Here is a 12,555-nt window from a genome sequence, read left to right as displayed (position 1 = left end):
CCATTGACAGCAGTTGTTCAATTTGAACCTTCTTCTACTATCTTATATAGAAACTATCACAATTTTCAGGTTCAAAAAGGTCACCAGAACTTGGGATTCCAAGCCAGTCTCCCATGCTGGTACTTGCCAAGCCTTAAGCTGCATTGCTGCTGCAATCTGACAAGAGCAGGCACATTCAGCTTAGAATGGCCGTTGACAGCAGCTGTTCAATTTGAACCTTCTTTTACTATCTCATAGAGAAACTAACACAATTTTCAGGTTCAAAAAGGTCAATGGAACTTGGGATTCCCAGCCAGTCTCCCATGCTGGTACTTGCCAAGCCTTAAGCTGCATTGCTGCTGCGATCTGACGAGAGCAGGCACATTCAGCTTAGAATGGCCGTTGACAGCAGCTGTTCAATTTGAACCTTCTTTTACTATCTCATAGAGAAACTAACACATTTTCAGGTTCAAAAAGGTCAACGGAACTTGGAATTCCCAGCCAGTCTCCCATGCTGGTACTTGCCAAGCCTTAAGTTGCATTACTGCTGCGATCTGACGAGAGCAGGCAAATTCAGCTTAGAATGGCCGTTGACAGCAGCTGTTCAATTTGAACCTTCTTTTACTATCTCATAGAGAAACTAACACATTTTCAGGTTCAAAAAGGTCAACAGAACTTGGGATTCCCAGCCAGTCTCCCATGCTGGTACTTGCCAAGCCTTAAGCTGCATTGCTGCTGCAATCTGACGAGAGCAGGCACATTCAGCTTAGAATTGCCGTTGACAGCAGCTGTTCAATTTGAACCTTCTTTTACTATCTCATAGAGAAACTAACACAATTTTCAGGTTCAAAAAGGTCAACGGAACTTGGAATTCCCAGCCAGTCTCCCATGCTGGTACTTGCCAAGCCTTAAGTTGCATTGCTGCTGCGATCTGACGAGAGCAGGCAAATTCAGCTTAGAATGGCCGTTGACAGCAGCTGTTCAATTTGAACCTTCTTTTACTATCTCATAGAGAAACTAACACATTTTCAGGTTCAAAAAGGTCAACAGAACTTGGGATTCCCAGCCAGTCTCCCATGCTGGTACTTGCCAAGCCTTAAGCTGCATTGCTGCTGCAATCTGACGAGAGCAGGCACATTCAGCTTAGAATTGCCGTTGACAGCAGCTGTTCAATTTGAACCTTCTTTTACTATCTCATAGAGAAACTAACACAATTTTCAGGTTCAAAAAGGTCAACAGAACTTGGGATTCCCAGCCAGTCTCCCATGCTGGTACTTGCCAAGCCTTAAGCTGCATCGCTGCTCCGATCTGAAAAGAGCACACACATTCAGCTTAGAATGGCCGTTGACAGCAGTTGTTCAATTTGAACCTTCTTCTACTATCTCATAGAGAAACTAACACAATTTTCAGGTTCAAAAAGGTCACCAGAACTTGGGATTCCCAGCCAGTCTCCCATGCTGGTACTTGCCAAGCCTAAAGCTGCATCGCTGCTGCGATCTGACTAGAGCACGCACATTCAGCTTAGAATTGCCGTTGACAGCAGCTTTTCAATTTGAACCTTCTTTTACTATCTCATACAGAAACTAACACAATTTTCAGGTTCAAAAAGGTCAACGGAACTTGGGATTCCCAGCCAGTCTCCCATGCTGGTACTTGCCAAGCCTTAAGCTGCATTGCTGCTGCGATCTGACGAGAGCAGGCACATTCAGCTTAGAATGGCCATTGACAGCAGCTGTTCAATTTGAATCTTCTTTTACTATCTCATAGAGAAACTAACACAATTTTCAGGTTCAAAAAGGTCAACAGAACTTGGGATTCCCAGCCAGTCTCCCATGCTGGTACTTGCCAAGCCTTAAGCTGCATCGCTGCTGCGATCTGACAAGAGCACACACATTCAGCTTAGAATGGCCGTTGACAGCAGTTGTTCAATTTGAAAATTCTTCTACTATCTCATAGAGAAACTAACACAATTTTCAGGTTCAAAAAAGTCACCAGAACTTGGGATTCCCAGCCAGTCTCCCATGCTGGTACTTGCCAAGCCTTAAGCTGCATCGCTGCTGCGATCTGACAAGAGCACGCACATTCAGCTTAGAATGGCCGTTGACAGCAGCTGTTCAATTTGAACCTTCTTTTACTATCTCATAGAGAAACTAACACAATTTTCAGGTTCAAAAAGGTCAACGGAACTTGGGATTCCCAGCCAGTCTCCCATGCTGGTACTTGCCAAGCCTTAAGCTGCATTGCTGCTGCGATCTGACAAGAGCAGGCACATTCAGCTTAGAATGGCCGTTGACAGCAGCATTTCAAATTGAACCTTCTTTTACTATCTCATAGAGAAACTAAAACAATTTTCAAGTTCAAAAAGGTCAACAGAACTTGGGATTCCCAGACAGTCTCCCATGCTGGAACTTGCCAAGCCTTAAGCTGCATCGCTGCTGCGATCTGACAAGAGCACGCACATTCAGCTTAGAATGGCCGTTGACAGCAGCTGTTCAATTTGAACCTTCTTTTACTATCTCATAGTAAACTAACACAATTTTCAGGTTCAAAAAGGTCAACAGAACTTGGGATTCCCAGCCAGTCTCCCATGCTGGTACTTGCCAAGCCTTAAGCTGCATTGCTGCTGCGATCTGACGAGAGCAGGCACATTCAGCTTAGAATGGCCGTTGACAGCAGCTGTTCAATTTGAACCTTCTTTTGCTATCTCATAGAGAAATTAACACAATTATCAGGTTCAAAAAGGTCAACGGAACTTGGGATTCCCAGCCAGTCTCCCATGCTGGTACTTGCCAAGACTTAAGCTGCATTGCTGCTGCGATCTGACGAGAGCAGGCACATTCAGCTTAGAATGGCCATTGACAGCAGTTGTTCAATTTGAACCTTCTTCTACTATCTCATATAGAAACTAACACAATTTTCAGGTTCAAAAAGGTCACCAGAACTTGGGATTCCAAGCCAGTCTCCCATGCTGGTACTTGCCAAGCCTTAAGCTGCATCGCTGCTGCGATCTGACAAGAGCACGCACATTCAGCTTAGAATGGCCGTTGACAGCAGCTGTTCAATTTGAACCTTCTTTTACTATCTCATAGAGAAACTAACACAATTTTCAGGTTCAAAAAGGTCAACGGAACTTGGGATTCCCAGCCAGTCTCCCATGCTGTTACTTGCCAAGCATTAAGCTGCATTGCTGCTGCGATCTGGCGAGAGCAGGCACATTCAGCTTAGAATGGCCATTGACAGCAGTTGTTCAATTTGAACCTTCTTCTACTATCTTATATAGAAACTAACACAATTTTCAGGTTCAAAAAGGTCAACGGAACTTGGGATTCCCAGCCAGTCTCCCATGCTGGTACTTGCCAAGCCTTAAGCTGCATTGCTGCTGCGATCTGACGAGAGCAGGCACATTCAGCTTAGAATGGCCGTTGACAGCAGCTGTTCAATTTGAACCTTCTTTTACTATCTCATATAGAAACTAACACATTTTCAGGTTCAAAAAGGTCAACGGAACTTGGAATTCCCAGCCAGTCTCCCATGCTGGTACTTGCCAAGCCTTAAGCTGCATCGCTGCTGCGATCTGACAAGAGCACACACATTCAGCTTAGAATGGCCGTTGACAGCAGTTGTTCAATTTGAAAATTCTTCTACTATCTCATAGAGAAACTAACACAATTTTCAGGTTCAAAAAAGTCACCAGAACTTGGGATTTCCAGCCAGTCTCCCATGCTGGTACTTGCCAAGCCTTAAGCTGCATCGCTGCTGCGATCTGACAAGAGCACGCACATTCAGCTTAGAATGGACGTTGACAGCAGCTGTTCAATTTGAACCTTCTTTTACTATCTCATAGAGAAACTAACACAATTTTCAGGTTCAAAAAGGTCAACGGAACTTGGGATTCCCAGCCAGTCTCCCATGCTGGTACTTGCCAAGCCTTAAGCTGCATTGCTGCTGCAATCTGACAAGAGCAGGCACATTCAGCTTAGAATTGCCGTTGACAGCAGCATTTCAAATTGAACCTTCTTTTACTATCTCATAGAGAAACTAAAACAATTTTCAAGTTCAAAAAGGTCAACAGAACTTGGGATTCCCAGCCAGTCTCCCATGCTGGAACTTGCCAAGCCTTAAGCTGCATCGCTGCTGCGATTTGACAAGAGCACGCACATTCAGCTTAGAATGGCCGTTGACAGCAGCTGTTCAATTTGAACCTTCTTTTACTATCTCATAGTAAACTAACACAATTTTCAGGTTCAAAAAGGTCAACAGAACTTGGGATTCCCAGCCAGTCTCCCATGCTGGTACTTGCCAAGCCTTAAGCTGCATTGCTGCTGCGATCTGACAAGAGCAGGCACATTCAGCTTAGAATGGCCGTTGACAGCAGCTGTTCAATTTGAACCTTCTTTTGCTATCTCATAGAGAAACTAACACAATTTTCAGGTTCAAAAAGGTCAACGGAACTTGGGATTCCCAGCCAGTCTCCCATGCTGGTACTTGCCAAGACTTAAGCTGCATTGCTGCTGCGATCTGACGAGAGCAGGCACATTCAGCTTAGAATGGCCATTGACAGCAGTTGTTCAATTTGAACCTTCTTCTACTATCTCATATAGAAACTAACACAATTTTCAGGTTCAAAAAGGTCACCAGAACTTGGGATTCCAAGCCAGTCTCCCATGCTGGTACTTGCCAAGCCTTAAGCTGCATCGCTGCTGCGATCTGACAAGAGCACGCACATTCAGCTTAGAATGGCCGTTGACAGCAGCTGTTCAATTTGAACCTTCTTTTACTATCTCATAGAGAAACTAACACAATTTTCAGGTTCAAAAAGGGCAACGGAACTTGGGATTCCCAGCCAGTCTCCCATGCTGTTACTTGCCAAGCATTAAGCTGCATTGCTGCTGCGATCTGGCGAGAGCAGGCACATTCAGCTTAGAATGGCCATTGACAGCAGTTGTTCAATTTGAACCTTCTTCTACTATCTTATATAGAAACTAACACAATTTTCAGGTTCAAAAAGGTCACCAGAACTTGGGATTCCAAGCCAGTCTCCCATGCTGGTACTTGCCAAGCCTTAAGCTGCATTGCTGCTGCAATCTGACAAGAGCAGGCACATTCAGCTTAGAATGGCCGATGACAACAGCTGTTCAATTTGAACCTTCTTTTGCTATCTCATAGAGAAACTAACACAATTTTAAGGTTCAAAAAGGTCACCAGAACTTGGGATTCCAAGCCAGTCTCCCATGCTGGTACTTGCCAAGCCTTAAGCTGCATCGCTGCTGCGATCTGACAAGAGCACGCACATTCAGCTTAGAATGGCCGTTGACAGCAGCTGTTCAATTTGAACCTTCTTTTACTATCTCATAGAGAAACTAACACATTTTCAGGTTCAAAAAGGTGAACAGAACTTGGGATTCCCAGCCAGTCTCCCATGCTGGTACTTGCCAAGCCTTAAGCTGCATTGCTGCTGCGATCTGACGAGAGCAGGCACATTCAGCTTAGAATGGCCGTTGACAGCAGCTGTTCAATTTGAACCTTCTTTTACTATCTCATAGAGAAACTAACACAATTTTCAGGTTCAAAAAGGTCAACGGAACTTGGGATTCCCAGCCAGTCTCCCATACTGGTACTTGCCAAGCCTTAAGCTGCATTGCTGCTGCGATCTGACGAGAGCAGGCACATTCAGCTTAGAATGGCCGTTGACAGCTGCTGTTCAATTTGAACCTTCTTTTACTATCTCATAGAGAAACTAACACAATTTTCAGGTTCAAAAAGGTCAACGGAACTTGGGATTCCCAGCCAGTCTCCCATGCTGGTACTTGCCAAGCCTTAAGCTGCATTGCTGCTGCGATCTGACGAGAGCAGGCACATTCAGCTTAGAATGGCCATTGACAGCAGTTATTCAATTTGAACCTTCTTCTACTATCTCATATAGAACCTAACACAATTTTCAGGTTCAAAAAGGTCACCAGAACTTGGGATTCCAAGCCAGTCTCCCATGCTGGTACTTGCCAAGCCTTAAGCTGCATCGCTGCTGCGATCTGACAAGAGCACGCACATTAAGCTTAGAATGGCCGTTGACAGCAGCTGTTCAATTTGAAAGTTCTTTTACTATCTCATAGAGAAACTAACACAATTTTCAGGTTCAAAAAGGGCAACGGAACTTGGGATTCCCAGCCAGTCTCCCATGCTGGTACTTGCCAAGCCTTAAGCTGCATTGCTGCTGCGATCTGACGAGAGCAGGCACATTCAGCTTAGAATGGCCATTGACAGCAGTTGTTCAATTTGAACCTTCTTCTACTATCTTATATAGAAACTAACACAATTTTCAGGTTCAAAAAGGTCACCAGAACTTGGGATTCCAAGCCAGTCTCCCATGCTGGTACTTGCCAAGCCTTAAGCTGCATTGCAGCTGCAATCTGACAAGAGCAGGCACATTCAGCTTAGAATGGCCGTTGACAGCAGCTGTTCAATTTGAACCTTCTTTTGCTATCTCATAGAGAAACTAACACAATTTTCAGGTTCAAAAAGGTCACCAGAATTTGGGATTCCAAGCCAGTCTCCCATGCTGGTACTTGCCAAGCCTTAAGCTGCATCGCTGCTGCGATCTGACAAGAGCACGCACATTCAGCTTAGAATGGCCGTTGACAGCAGCTGTTCAATTTGAACCTTCTTTTACTATCTCATAGAGAAACTAACACATTTTCAGGTTCAAAAAGGTCAACAGAACTTGGGATTCCCAGCCAGTCTCCCATGCTGGTACTTGCCAAGCCTCAAGCTGCATTGCTGCTGCGATCTGACGAGAGCAGGCACATTCAGCTTAGAATGGCCGTTGACAGCAGCTGTTCAATTTGAACCTTCTTTTACTATCTCATAGAGAAACTAACACAATTTTCAGGTTCAAAAAGGTCAACAGAACTTGGAATTCCCAGCCAGTCTCCCATGCTGGTACTTGCCAAGCCTTAAGTTGCATTGCTGCTGCGATCTGACGAGAGCAGGCAAATTCAGCTTAGAATGGCCGTTGACAGCAGCTGTTCAATTTGAACCTTCTTTTACTATCTCATAGAGAAACTAACACAATTTTCAGGTTCAAAAGGTCAACGGAACTTGGGATTCCCAGCCAGTCTCCCATGCTGGTACTTGCCAAGCCTTAAGCTGCATTGCTGCTGCGATCTGACGAGAGCAGGCACATTCAGCTTAGAATGGCCGTTGACAGCAGCTGTTCAATTTGAACCTTCTTTTACTATCTCATAGAGAAACTAACACATTTTCAGGTTCAAAAAGGTCAACGGAACTTGGAATTGCCAGCCAGTCTCCCATGCTGGTACTTGCCAAGCCTTAAGCTGCATTGCTGCTGCAATCTGACGAGAGCAGGCACATTCAGCTTAGAATTGCCGTTGACAGCAGCTGTTCAATTTGAACCTTCTTTTACTATCTCATAGAGAAACTAACACAATTTTCAGGTTCAAAAAGGTCAACAGAACTTGGGATTCCCAGCCAGTCTCCCATGCTGGTACTTGCCAAGCCTTAAGCTGCATCGCTGCTGCGATCTGAAAAGAGCACACACATTCAGCTTAGAATGGCCGTTGACAGCAGTTGTTCAATTTGAACCTTCTTCTACTATCTCATAGAGAAACTAACACAATTTTCAGGTTCAAAAAGGTCACCAGAACTTGGGATTCCCAGCCAGTCTCCCATGCTGGTACTTGCCAAGCCTTAAGCTGCATCGCTGCTGCGATCTGACAAGAACACGCACATTCAGCTTAGAATTGCCGTTGACAGCAGCTTTGTCAATTTGAACCTTCTTTTACTATCTCATACAGAAACTAACACAATTTTCAGGTTCAAAAAGGTCAACGGAACTTGGGATTCCCAGCCAGTCTCCCATGCTGGTACTTGCCAAGCCTTAAGCTGCATTGCTGCTGCGATCTGACGAGAGCAGGCACATTCAGCTTAGAATGGCCATTGACAGCAGCTGTTCAATTTGAACCTTCTTTTACTATCTCATAGAGAAACTAACACAATTTTCAGGTTCAAAAAGGTCAACAGAACTTGGGATTCCCAGCCAGTCTCCCATGCTGGTACTTGCCAAGCCTTAAGCTGCATCGCTGATGCGATCTGACAAGAGCACACACATTCAGCTTAGAATGGCCGTTGACTGCAGTTGTTCAATTTGAACCTTCTTCTACTATCTCATAGAGAAACTAACACAATTTTCAGGTTCAAAAAAGTCACCAGAACTTGGGATTCCCAGCAAGTCTCCCATGCTGGTACTTGCCAAGCCTTAAGGTGCATTGCTGCTGCGATCTGACAAGAGCACGCACATTCAGCTTAGAATGGCCGTTGACAGCAGCTGTTCAATTTGAACCTTCTTTTACTATCTCATAGAGAAACTAACACAATTTTCAGGTTCAAAAAAGTCACCAGAACTTGGGATTCCCAGCAAGTCTCCCATGCTGGTACTTGCCAAGCCTTAAGGTGCATTGCTGCTGCGATCTGACAAGAGCACGCACATTCAGCTTAGAATGGCCGTTGACAGCAGCTGTTCAATTTGAACCTTCTTTTACTATCTCATAGAGAAACTAACACAATTTTCAGGTTCAAAAAGGTCAACAGAACTTGGAATTCCCAGCAAGTCTCCCATGCTGGTACTTGCCAAGCCTTAAGTTGCATTGCTGCTGCGATCTGACGAGAGCAGGCAAATTCAGCTTAGAACGGCCGTTGACAGCAGCTGTTCAATTTGAACCTTCTTTTACTATCTCATAGAGAAACTAACACATTTTCAGGTTCAAAATGGTCAACAGAACTTGGGATTCCCAGCCAGTCTCCCATGCTGGTACTTGCCAAGCCTTAAGCTGCATTGCTGCTGCAATCTGACGAGAGCAGGCACATTCAGCTTAGAATTGCTGTTGACAGCAGCTGTTCAATTTGAACCTTCTTTTACTATCTCATAGAGAAACTAACACAATTTTCAGGTTCAAAAAGGTCAACGGAACTTGGAATTCCCAGCCAGTCTCCCATGCTGGTACTTGCCAAGCCTTAAGTTGCATTGCTGCTGCGATCTGACGAGAGCAGGCAAATTCAGCTTAGAATGGCCGTTGACAGCAGCTGTTCAATTTGAACCTTCTTTTACTATCTCATAGAGAAACTAACACATTTTCAGGTTCAAAAAGGTCAACAGAACTTGGGATTCCCAGCCAGTCTCCCATGCTGGTACTTGCCAAGCCTTAAGCTGCATTGCTGCTGCAATCTGACGAGAGCAGGCACATTCAGCTTAGAATTGCCGTTGACAGCAGCTGTTCAATTTGAACCTTCTTTTACTATCTCATAGAGAAACTAACACAATTTTCAGGTTCAAAAAGGTCAACAGAACTTGGGATTCCCAGCCAGTCTCCCATGCTGGTACTTGCAAAGCCTTAAGCTGCATCGCTGCTGCGATCTGAAAAGAGCACACACATTCAGCTTAGAATGGCCGTTGACAGCAGTTGTTCAATTTGAACCTTCTTCTACTATCTCATAGAGAAACTAACACAATTTTCAGGTTCAAAAAGGTCAACAGAACTTGGGATTCCCAGACAGTCTCCCATGCTGGTACTTGCCAAGCCTTAAGCTGCATTGCTGCTGCGATCTGACGAGAGCAGGCACATTCAGCTTAGAATGGCCATTGACAGCAGTTGTTCAATTTGAACCTTCTTCTACTATCTCATATAGAAACTAACACAATTTTCAGGTTCAAAAAGGTCACCAGAACTTGGGATTTCCAGCCAGTCCCCCATGCTGGTACTTGCCAAGCCTTAAGCTGCATCGCTGCTGCGATCTGACAAGAGCACGCACATTCAGCTTAGAATGGCCGTTGACAGCAGCTGTTCAATTTGAACCTTCTTTTACTATCTCATAGAGAAACTAACACAATTTTCAGGTTCAAAAAGGGAAACGGAACTTGGGATTCCCAGCCAGTCTCCCAAGCTGGTACTTGCCAAGCCTTAAGCTGCATTGCTGCTGCGATCTGTCGAGAGCAGGCACATTCAGCTTAGAATGGCCATTGACAGCAGTTGTTCCATTTGAACCTTCTTCTACTATCTTATATAGAAACTAACACAATGTTCAGGTTCAAAAAGGTCACCAGAACTTGGGATTCCAAGCCAGTCTCCCATGCTGGTACTTGCCAAGCCTTAAGCTGCATTGCTGCTGCAATCTGACAAGAGCAGAAACATTCAGCTTAGAATGGCCGTTGACAGCAGCTGTTCAATTTGAACCTTCTTTTGCTATCTCATAGAGAAACTAACACAATTTTCAGGTTCAAAAAGGTCACCAGAACTTGGGATTCCAAGCCAGTCTCCCATGCTGGTACTTGCCAAGCCTTAAGCTGCATCGCTGCTGCGATCTGACAAGAGCACGCACATTCAGCTTAGAATGGCCGTTGACAGCAGCTGTTCAATTTGAACCTTCTTTTACTATCTCATAGAGAAACTAACACAATTTTCAGGTTCAAAAAGGTTAACAGAACTTGGGATTCCCAGCCAGTCTCCCATGCTGGTACTTGCCAAGCCTTAAGCTGCATTGCTGCTGCGATCTGACGAGAGCAGGCACATTCAGCTTAGAATGGCCGTTGACAGCAGCTTTTCAATTTGAACCTTCTTTTACTATCTCATAGAGAAACTAACACATTTTCTGGTTCAAAAAGGGCAACGGAACTTGGAATTCCCAGCCAGTCTCCCATGCTGGTACTTGCCAAGCCTTAAGTTGCATTGCTGCTGCGATCTGACGAGAGCAGGCAAATTCAGCTTAGAATGGCCGTTGACAGCAGCTGTTCAATTTGAACCTTCTTTTACTATCTCATAGAGAAACTAACACATTTTCAGGTTCAAAAAGGTCAACAGAACTTGGGATTCCCAGCCAGTCTCCCATGCTGGTACTTGCCAAGCCTTAAGCTGCATTGCTGCTGCAATCTGACAAGAGCAGGCACATTCAGCTTAGAATTGCCGTTGACAGCAGCTGTTCAATTTGAACCTTCTTTTACTATCTCATAGAGAAACTAACACAATTTTCAGGTTCAAAAAGGTCAACAGAACTTGGGATTCCCAGCCAGTCTCCCATGCTGGTACTTGCCAAGCCTTAAGCTGCATCGCTGCTGCGATCTGAAAAGAGCACACACATTCAGCTTAGAATGGCCGTTGACAGCAGTTGTTCAATTTGAACCTTCTTCTACTATCTCATAGAGAAACTAACACAATTTTCAGGTTCAAAAAGATCACCAGAACTTGGGATTCCCAGCCAGACTCCCATGCTGGTACTTGCCAAGCCTTAAGCTGCATCGCTGCTGCGATCTGACAAGAGCACGCACATTCAGCTTAGAATTGCCGTTGACAGCAGCTTTTCAATTTGAACCTTCTTTTACTATCTCATACAGAAACTAACACAATTTTCAGGTTCAAAAAGGTCAACGGAACTTGGGATTCCCAGCCAGTCTCCCATGCTGGTACTTGCCAAGCCTTAAGCTGCATTGCTGCTGCGATCTGACGAGAGCAGGCACATTCAGCTTAGAATGGCCATTGACAGCAGCTGTTCAATTTGAACCTTCTTTTACTATCTCATAGAGAAACTAACACAATTTTCAGGTTCAAAAAGGTCAACAGAACTTGGGATTCCCAGCCAGTCTCCCATGCTGGTACTTGCCAAGCCTTAAGCTGCATCGCTGCTGCGATCTGACAAGAGCACACACATTCAGCTTAGAATGGCCGTTGACAGCAGTTGTTCAATTTGAACCTTCTTCTACTATCTCATAGAGAAACTAACACAATTTTCAGGTTCAAAAAAGTCACCAGAACTTGGGATTCCCAGCCAGTCTCCCATGCTGGTACTTGCCAAGCCTTAAGCTGCATCGCTGCTGCGATCTGACAAGAGCACGCACATTCAGCTTAGAATGGCCGTTGACAGCAGCTGTTCAATTTGAACCTTCTTTTACTATCTCATAGAGAAACTAACACAATTTTCAGGTTCAAAAAGGTCAACGGAACTTGGGATTCCCAGCCAGTCTCCCATGCTGGTACTTGCAAAGCCTTAAGCTGCATTGCTGCTGCGATCTGACGAGAGCAGGCACATTCAGCTTAGAATGGCCGTTGACAGCAGCATTTCAAATTGAACCTTCTTTTACTATCTCATAGAGATGCTAAAACAATTTTCAAGTTCAAAAAGGTCAACAGAACTTGGGATTCCCAGCCAGTCTCCCATGCTGGAACTTGCCAAGCCTTAAGCTGCATCGCTGCTGCGATCTGACAAGAGCACACACATTCAGCTTAGAATGGCCGTTGACAGCAGCTCTTCAATTTGAACCTTCTTTTACTATCTCATAGAGAAACTAACACAATTTTCAGGTTAAAAATGGTCAACAGAACTTGGGATTCCCAGCCAGTCTCCCATGCTGGTACTTGCCAAGCCTTAAGCTGCATCGCTGCTGCGATCTGACAAGAGCACGCACATTCAGCTTAGAATGGCCGTTGACAGCAGCTGTTCAATTTGAACCTTCTTTTACTATCTCATAGAGAAACTAACACAATTTTCAGGTTAAAAATGGTCAACAGAACTTGG

General features: G+C 44.7%; 30 pseudogenes; all 30 read right to left on the bottom strand.

The window, feature by feature from the left end:
* Positions 1-267: 267 nt before the first annotated feature.
* On the bottom strand, positions 268-386 carry LOC140087934 (5S ribosomal RNA; annotated as a pseudogene).
* A 69-nt stretch (positions 387-455) lies between these two features.
* Positions 456-574, bottom strand: LOC140090722 (5S ribosomal RNA; annotated as a pseudogene).
* Positions 575-643: 69 nt separating this feature from the next.
* On the bottom strand, positions 644-762 carry LOC140094844 (5S ribosomal RNA; annotated as a pseudogene).
* Positions 763-832: 70 nt separating this feature from the next.
* Positions 833-951, bottom strand: LOC140093455 (5S ribosomal RNA; annotated as a pseudogene).
* Positions 952-1,020: 69 nt separating this feature from the next.
* On the bottom strand, positions 1,021-1,139 carry LOC140094843 (5S ribosomal RNA; annotated as a pseudogene).
* Positions 1,140-1,587: 448 nt separating this feature from the next.
* LOC140082644 (5S ribosomal RNA) lies at positions 1,588-1,706 on the bottom strand (annotated as a pseudogene).
* Positions 1,707-2,154: 448 nt separating this feature from the next.
* On the bottom strand, positions 2,155-2,273 carry LOC140088850 (5S ribosomal RNA; annotated as a pseudogene).
* A 258-nt stretch (positions 2,274-2,531) lies between these two features.
* On the bottom strand, positions 2,532-2,650 carry LOC140079093 (5S ribosomal RNA; annotated as a pseudogene).
* Positions 2,651-2,720: 70 nt separating this feature from the next.
* LOC140092319 (5S ribosomal RNA) lies at positions 2,721-2,839 on the bottom strand (annotated as a pseudogene).
* A 448-nt stretch (positions 2,840-3,287) lies between these two features.
* LOC140091317 (5S ribosomal RNA) lies at positions 3,288-3,406 on the bottom strand (annotated as a pseudogene).
* An 824-nt stretch (positions 3,407-4,230) lies between these two features.
* On the bottom strand, positions 4,231-4,349 carry LOC140090971 (5S ribosomal RNA; annotated as a pseudogene).
* A 70-nt stretch (positions 4,350-4,419) lies between these two features.
* LOC140092317 (5S ribosomal RNA) lies at positions 4,420-4,538 on the bottom strand (annotated as a pseudogene).
* An 825-nt stretch (positions 4,539-5,363) lies between these two features.
* Positions 5,364-5,482, bottom strand: LOC140091770 (5S ribosomal RNA; annotated as a pseudogene).
* Positions 5,483-5,552: 70 nt separating this feature from the next.
* Positions 5,553-5,671, bottom strand: LOC140086721 (5S ribosomal RNA; annotated as a pseudogene).
* Positions 5,672-5,741: 70 nt separating this feature from the next.
* On the bottom strand, positions 5,742-5,860 carry LOC140082642 (5S ribosomal RNA; annotated as a pseudogene).
* Positions 5,861-6,119: 259 nt separating this feature from the next.
* Positions 6,120-6,238, bottom strand: LOC140089153 (5S ribosomal RNA; annotated as a pseudogene).
* Positions 6,239-6,685: 447 nt separating this feature from the next.
* LOC140083626 (5S ribosomal RNA) lies at positions 6,686-6,804 on the bottom strand (annotated as a pseudogene).
* A 70-nt stretch (positions 6,805-6,874) lies between these two features.
* On the bottom strand, positions 6,875-6,993 carry LOC140094738 (5S ribosomal RNA; annotated as a pseudogene).
* A 69-nt stretch (positions 6,994-7,062) lies between these two features.
* Positions 7,063-7,181, bottom strand: LOC140091305 (5S ribosomal RNA; annotated as a pseudogene).
* A 637-nt stretch (positions 7,182-7,818) lies between these two features.
* On the bottom strand, positions 7,819-7,937 carry LOC140082641 (5S ribosomal RNA; annotated as a pseudogene).
* Positions 7,938-8,574: 637 nt separating this feature from the next.
* Positions 8,575-8,693, bottom strand: LOC140098273 (5S ribosomal RNA; annotated as a pseudogene).
* A 69-nt stretch (positions 8,694-8,762) lies between these two features.
* Positions 8,763-8,881, bottom strand: LOC140095342 (5S ribosomal RNA; annotated as a pseudogene).
* A 70-nt stretch (positions 8,882-8,951) lies between these two features.
* LOC140093454 (5S ribosomal RNA) lies at positions 8,952-9,070 on the bottom strand (annotated as a pseudogene).
* Positions 9,071-9,139: 69 nt separating this feature from the next.
* Positions 9,140-9,258, bottom strand: LOC140094842 (5S ribosomal RNA; annotated as a pseudogene).
* Positions 9,259-9,517: 259 nt separating this feature from the next.
* LOC140081574 (5S ribosomal RNA) lies at positions 9,518-9,636 on the bottom strand (annotated as a pseudogene).
* An 826-nt stretch (positions 9,637-10,462) lies between these two features.
* On the bottom strand, positions 10,463-10,581 carry LOC140089391 (5S ribosomal RNA; annotated as a pseudogene).
* A 69-nt stretch (positions 10,582-10,650) lies between these two features.
* On the bottom strand, positions 10,651-10,769 carry LOC140097640 (5S ribosomal RNA; annotated as a pseudogene).
* Positions 10,770-11,405: 636 nt separating this feature from the next.
* LOC140082640 (5S ribosomal RNA) lies at positions 11,406-11,524 on the bottom strand (annotated as a pseudogene).
* Positions 11,525-11,972: 448 nt separating this feature from the next.
* Positions 11,973-12,091, bottom strand: LOC140092591 (5S ribosomal RNA; annotated as a pseudogene).
* Positions 12,092-12,350: 259 nt separating this feature from the next.
* Positions 12,351-12,469, bottom strand: LOC140097148 (5S ribosomal RNA; annotated as a pseudogene).
* Between the last annotated feature and the right edge of the window lie 86 nt (positions 12,470-12,555).

Source organism: Engystomops pustulosus, chromosome 9 (genome assembly GCF_040894005.1).
Source record: "Engystomops pustulosus chromosome 9, aEngPut4.maternal, whole genome shotgun sequence".
Classification (NCBI taxonomy): Eukaryota; Metazoa; Chordata; class Amphibia; order Anura; family Leptodactylidae; genus Engystomops; species Engystomops pustulosus.
Note: the sequence above shows the minus strand (reverse complement) of the source record. Positions and strands in the feature narration are given on the sequence as shown.